This window comes from Dipodomys spectabilis, unplaced genomic scaffold (genome assembly GCF_019054845.1).
Source record: "Dipodomys spectabilis isolate Male_0828 unplaced genomic scaffold, ASM1905484v1 ptg000118l, whole genome shotgun sequence".
NCBI lineage: Eukaryota > Metazoa > Chordata > Mammalia > Rodentia > Heteromyidae > Dipodomys > Dipodomys spectabilis.
The window spans coordinates 727,692-734,813 of NW_024870795.1; the positions used below are offsets into that span (position 1 = coordinate 727,692).

Consider the following 7,122-nt stretch of genomic DNA (forward strand, 5'->3'; position numbering starts at 1 on the left):
TGATGGTGAAGAGCAGATGCTCGGGATTATCCTGTTCACATCCCTGGCCTCTGAGACTTGCGGAGCCTGCAGTGGAGGCCAAGGGTGGAACAAGGCTGATGCTCTCTTTAGATGGCTTTGGCCTGCTGGAGAGACTGGGATTGGGACCTCAGGGAACTGAGCTTTGATTTCCTGCCCCTTGACCTTGATTCCCAAGCCAGTGAAGGGGAGGGAAGCATCTCAAGGCCACGCTCTGTCTCTGGGGTATCCCCATCTGGAACAGATGTCATATGCTCCCAGCCTCATGCTAGTCTCTTTGAACCCCTGACTCAGCGAGCCCTAGTCCAACACAACACAACTTAGCTCTTCTCTGCATGAAGAAGCAATGTCAGGCAATATACTTGCTGAATTCTGGGATCGCTTCCTCTTAACCCTTTCTTCCTCTTGTTATTCTCTCTCCTCTCTTTCCTGCCAGCACTGCAACTTGGACTCAGCACCTTGGAAGTGTCCCTGAGCTTTTTCACTCTAGGCTGGTACTTTACCACTTGAGCTCCAGCTCTACTTCTGGCTTTTAAACTATCATCCTCAGATCTTAGCCTCCTGAGTAACTAGGATTACAGGTGTCAGCCACCAGAACCCAGCTTAAATTTTAAATTATAAGCATGCCTGTGGAATATACACATGTGTAAAAGACAGAAAAGCAGGGCTGGGAGTGTGGCTTAGTGGTACAGTCCTTGTCTAGCATGTATGAAGCCCTGAGTTCAATTCCTCAGTACCACATACACAGAAAAAGCTGGAAGTGGTGCTGTGGCTCAAGTGGTAGAGTGCTTGCCTTGAGCTAAAGAAGCTCAGGGACAGTTGCCAGGTCCTGAGTTCAATCCCCAGAACTGGCAAAAAAAAAAAAAAAGAGAAAAAAAATAGATTCCCCAGCCCCTTGTTATTGATGATTTGACTAGACAATGACTTGTCTCCCCTAGGATTTTGCTCTCTCCTGAAAGCTCAAAGGTCATGGAAAATGATAGCTATCTAAAAGTGAAAATTGATCAGGAAGGATGAAGGAGGAAGAATATTCAAGTACTGGTTTTGTTTGTAGGTGTGTATATAATATTGGAATTTAAACTTAGGACATCACGCTTACTAAGTAGTTCCTCTACCACTTGAGCCACTCAATCAGACTCTCTTTTTTTCTGTTTTTTTTTTTTTTTTGCATTAGTTATTTTGGGGATCAGGTCTCTCCTTATGCTTGTGCCTGACTGGATTGTGATCTGCCTGTTTGTGCTCAAAGAGAACACATACTGCTACTTTCGTTGAGTGTTTAGATATGGTGGCCTATACTATATTGTACTGGGGTTTGAACTCATGCATGCTGTATAAGCACTCTACTGCTTGAACCAGGCCTCAACCTTTCTTCTTTAGTTACTTTTCAGATAGCCCCTCAAGTTTTTTTCTCAGGCTGGCCCAGAATCCTGATCTTCCCAATCTCCTCCTCCAAAGTAGCTGGTATTACAGGCAGGAACACACAGCCATGAAATGTGCCTTTTGTGTCCATTATTGTTCACACTTATACTTCCATTGTTTTCCAATAATGTTGTGGCCCATTTTCTTGCTTTCAGTAGAAGTAGCAAGTCATTTTCTAGAACTCAGACTTGACCTCCCTGGGTTCTCTGATCTTTCCCACAGCTAGCCCATCCTCCTACATTATGCTCCAGTCTAATTCAAGCCATCCACACATGAAACCTCAAATCCTTTGCCTTGAAGCCTATTCTCTCTAGGGGAGTTAAATAAATGAGACATTCACACACAGGTTTACTCATTGCATTGGAAGCTGACAAGGCCAGTTCTAAAACAGATTTTGGGCTACCCACGCCTGCTTAAGGACTGGACAGTTGATCAGAGGCTGAACTGGATGCCCTCTAGAGGGCCCTGGAGAGCTGAGAGCTTTGTATTCTAGAGTTCCTGGGAGAAGGAGGAATGTTCTGGAGCCATTTCTTCTTGGCATGAATCCAGCCTACACAAGAGCTGCTTGGGGCCTGGGTTGTCTAAGTAAACACGGATTCCTTGACGACTTTCCAAAATCAGAAACACTGTTTGGTTTGAACAGCCTGTGCTCTGTAAACCAATGCTTGAATATCATCAGGGCCCCATGTAAATATTTTAGCTACAGATCATAAGAATGCGATTTCGGGGGTGGGGGGAGGGGGATGGATTGCTGTTTTTTTGTTTTTTTTTAAATCTCATCACTTCATCACTGGATTCAAAAGATGAATTATGTGTTATCTCTATGTCTTGTTGACTTCAGTGATGTTCTATCTATTGTTGGTAGGTACCATTCTCTCATTGGATTGTAAGTTCCTTAGGTGTCTCTCCACTAAGACTGATGGGGTTTAGAGAAACCAGTAAAAAGTCACTTCTTCCTGACTGGATTTGGCCCAGAGTGAAGAACAGACACAGGAATTAAGAAGGTGCAACTGAATGTGTCATTCAATTGGCATAAAGCTCATGGAGAGTTTGGTTTGAGGTGCCTGACTAAAGAGCTCATGATTGTTCACCCTTTAGCCATTCAACACTGGACTGGAGGTGTACCTCAGGGTACAGGCTGCCCTACAGGACTGAAGGCATGGAGAAACAGAGGGAAATTTGCACTGCCCAACAGAACAATGGAAGGAAGGTACTTTTTGAAACCATTTCCCCTTGCTGTAACAGAATGCCCAGACTAGGTAGTTTATAAAGGAAAGAGGTTTGCTCAGGCCCATCATTTGAGAACTCCAAGAGCATGGCCTTGGTTTCTGCTCAGTCTCTGGTAAGATCCATAGGTGGTTCAGTTCATGATGAGTTCCACATGTCAGGTCTGGCCACTGGCCCAATGTACCAAAGAGACCAGTGGTGCTGATAGGCAGAAAAGGGAGACTCTGTACTGGTGCTGGTGCTGGGCTTTGCACTCAGAGCCATGATGCAGTTCCTAAGCTTTTTCCACTTAAAACTATGGAGTTCCACCACAAGCCACAGCTCCTTTTCTGGAGACTAATTGGAGATTAAGAATCTCAGGAGTAGGGGCTGGGAAGGTAGCTCAGTGGTAGAGCACCTGCCTTGCATGCATGAGGCCCTGAGTTCGATTCCTCAGCACCACATAAGCAAAAAGAAAAAGGCCGGAAGTGGCGCTGTAGCTCAAGTGGTAGAGCGCTGGCCTTGAGCTGAAGAGCTGAGGGACAGCGCCCAGGCCCAGAGTTCAGACCCCATGACTGGACCCAAAAAAAAAAAAAAAGAATCTCAGGAGTGGAAGTGGTGCTGTGGCTCAAGCGGTAGATTACACACTCACCTTGAGCTGAAGAGCGCAGGGACGGTGCCCCAAGCCCAGAGTTCAAGCCCCACAACTGACAAAAAAAAAAAAAAGAATCTCAGGAGTGGAAGTGGTGCTGTGGCTCAAGCGGTAGATTATGCACTCACCTTGAGCTGAAGAGCGCAGGGACGGTGCCCCAAGCCCAGAGTTCAAGCCCCACAACTGACCAAAAAAAAAAAAGAATCTCAGGAGCTTTTCTGCTCAGACTGGTTGTCTTGTTTTTGTTTTTGTTTTGTTTGGCCAGCCCTGGGACTTAAACTCAGGCTCTGGACACTGTCCCTGAGCTGCTTTTGCTCAAGGTTAGCACTCTACCACTTGAGCTGCTTCTGGCTTTTTTGGTTTATGTGGTACTAAGGAATTGAACCCAGGGCTTCATGCATGCTAGGCAAGCACTCAACCACTAAGCCACATCCCTAGCCCTCAGACTGGTTGTTGAATCACAGTCCTTATATCTCAACTACCTGAGTAACTAGAATTATAGGCATGAGCCACCAGCGCCTGATGAATCACACATTTTATGATATCTTATACTCACAATAACCAACTCTGGTAGAAACTACCAGTGCCACTTCCAGCTTTTTCTGTTTATGTGGTGCTAAGGAATTGAACCCAGGGCTTCATGCATGCTAGGAAGCACTCTACCACTAAACCACATTCCCAGCCCCCTAGAGTGCTAGTCTTAAGCAAAAAGCTAAGGAACAGTGCTCAGGCCCTGAATTCATGCCCTAGAGTTATAGCACACACATGCATGCACATAGATGGAGAGGGTACTTCTCCAGAATGGAAACCCTCAGATCTCTGCCTCCTGAGTAGCTAGGATTACAAGCATGAGCTACAGTGCCCAGCTTACATTTATTTTTGAATCAGAAGAAAAGAAAGCAATAGAATGGGAATGGATACGTAAGAGTGAATTCAGTCTGGATTACATTCAAATTTAACATAGTCATAAAATGTAATGTTTATCAGGACCCTCTATTTCTAGACTGCTGGGCTTAAACAATTACAGCTTACCAGCTCTATGAACCCCAGGTAACTTTTAGACAGAATGTCTGCAGAGCCTCACACATGAGTCAGTTTCTAGATCTCCAGTTCCCTCTCTGTAATCTGGGGGAACAGACAGCACTGCCAGGTCTGGGGCTGCGAGGATGCTAAGTTAACCTACCTTCCACCTGCACTGCACCCCAGCTGCTCTCCCAGGCTCTATGAAATGTGCTACATCAGACCTCGCTTTCCCTCCCCAAGAGGCAGCAAGGTCTGGACCAGCTCTGAGCACCAGCTGGCCCACAGGGTCAGAGTCCAACACCTTCCCCAGCACACCTACCTTTCCCAGTGTCTTCACAGAGCCTCTGGAGAGATTCTGATTCATTCTACAGCTGACCAGGCCTCTAAAAGCTTCCAGACCTCTGAAACCATTTTCTTCTTCCTATCTCTCCTCATTCTAACTGTGGCCTTCTTCCATTATGACTGTGGAAGCCTCTGCAGGAAGCAGGACACAAAGGATTCCATGTTGAGAAAGGGTAAAAGAAGGAGCCCAGTATCTCCTGTCGGTAATACTAGACACTCAGGAGTTCAAGCCCTAGAACCAGCACCAAAAAAAAAAAAGAAGGAGGGGTAACACTGTTCAAAAAGAAATGTACTCAAGCCGGGCGCTGGTGGCTCACGCCTGTAATCCCTGCTACTCAGGAGACTAAGATCTGAGGATCATGGTTCAAAGCCAGCTTAGGCAGGAAAGTCCATGAGACTTTATTTCCAATAAACCACTAGAAGACCGGAAGTGGCACTATGGCTGAAGTGGTAGAGTGCTTGCCTTGAGCTGAAGAGCGCAGGGACAGCGCCCAAGCCCAGAGTTCAAGCCCACAACCAACCAAAAAAAAAGAAAGAAATGTACTCATTACCTGACATATGTAACTGTAACCCTTCCGTATATCACTTTTACAATTAAAAAAGAAAAGAAATTAAGCTGGGCACTAGTGGCTCATACCCGTAATCCAAGCTACTCAGGAGGCTGAGAGCTAAGGGTCATAGTTCGAAGCCAACCCAGGAAGGAAAGTCCATGAGACTTTTATCTCCAATTAACCACCAGAGAACTGGAAGTGGTGCTGTGGCTCAAGTGATAGAGCACTTGCCTAGAGCTGAAGAGCTGAGGGACAGCGCCCAGGCCCTAAGTTCAAGCCCCACAAGTGATTAAAAAATATATATATCGGGGCTGGGAAGGTGGCTCAGTGGTAGAGCACTTGCCTTGCATGCTCGAGGCCCTGGGTTCGATTCCTCAGCACCACATAAGCAAAAAGAAAAAAGAGCCGGAAGTGGTGCTGTGGCTCAAGTGGTAGAGCACTAGCCTTGAGCTGAAGAGCTGAGGGACAGCGCCCAGGCCCAGAGTTCAGGCCCCACGACCGGACCCAAAAAAAAAAAAAATATATATATATATATATCGGGCTGGGAAGGTGGCTCAGTTGGTAGAGTGCTTGTCTCGCATGCATGAGGCCCTGGGTTCAATTCCACATAAACAAACCAAAAAAATATATATATATCAATATGTGAGGAGAGAGATAAGTTTTGACCTTATTTTAATATTGTACAATACACATATATTAAAAATCACACGGAATCCATAAGTACCCCATGAACATGTACAATTTTATGCTTTTAAATATCAGTTGATCAGTTTAAAAAATTAAATCCTCTAAAGAAAACTTTTCCCCTGTTTGTTTTTCCAACCAAGAAGCTCAGCACAAGATTTACAGTACAACTCTAACATCTGTGCAAAACTTGAAGCCACAGATGTTGGAGTGACTTTAGACTCTAATTCGCCTCTTAATTCACTTTTTTTTTTCCTCCCTAGTTTTTTTGTTTGTTTGTTTTGCTAAGCCACAACTTCATCATTTACCTTTTGATTTAAAAAGAAAAATCACCTGGTATACATCTAGTAAATCCTCTTTGGAGCAAGACGGAGTGTCTAAATAAGCAAAACACAGATGAATAATGTGCACTGAGCACCTGAGGTGATCTTATACTGTCATTAATCTGTAAACATCAAATCAAGTACTTGCAAGGACAAATAAAATTCCAGGGCCAAGGGAAATCCATCTTGTCAGGCAGAAGGAAACAGCAAAGCATGAGGAGAGGAGTCTAATAAATATATTTCATATCTCTGTAAACAGGAAACAGATAATTGTAACAGCCAAGCAGCTGATGGGAGGAGGAGAAAGAAGAGGAGGAGGAGGAAGAGGAAGAAGACTACTAGCTATGGAATGAACTGGGAGAAGTTGGTATTCAGAGCTGTCCTGATTGAAGAAACCAGCAATCCTCTAAGCAAGAGGTACAAGAAGTTAAAGCTGTATAGCATGGAAACACTTAAACACATGAATGCATCATAAATCAAGGTGACAGTAATGACTGCTGTTGGCTGTAATCGGCTTTGAGCTGTTTCAGCAGCAGTGGGATTGAAGGGCCAAGCCTACTCTCCTCTCCCCTCTACTTTGCTTTCCTAAAAAGCCACATGGAATTACATGAAATTGAGTAAGTGCTGCCATCAGTCAGGTAGCAAGCAACAGAATTTGACTGCACTTGAAGCCAAAATGAAAATTCATTAAGAGAATAGAGAGGCTCATAGAAAACAAGAGGAAGCTGGGGAGTGGGGGAAAGCTTGGAAAATCAGCCAGAGAGAGCAAAGCTCTGGACACCTGTTGTACAATTCCTAGGCAGAAGCTTTTATTCTCATTGATCAGGGAGTGGCAAACTATGGTGCACCAATGAATTCTGGCCCACTATAGATTTTTTTTTAAATAAAGTTTTATTTGTTTGTT

At 44.7% G+C, this 7,122-nt stretch overlaps 1 long non-coding RNA gene across 1 annotated transcript; it reads left to right on the forward strand.

The window, feature by feature from the left end:
- Positions 1-2,342: 2,342 nt before the first annotated feature.
- Positions 2,343-7,122, forward strand: LOC122115321. Its single transcript, XR_006148745.1, has 3 exons — positions 2,343-2,441; positions 2,536-2,647; positions 6,478-7,122. It is a non-coding gene; the product is annotated as an uncharacterized LOC122115321 (long non-coding RNA).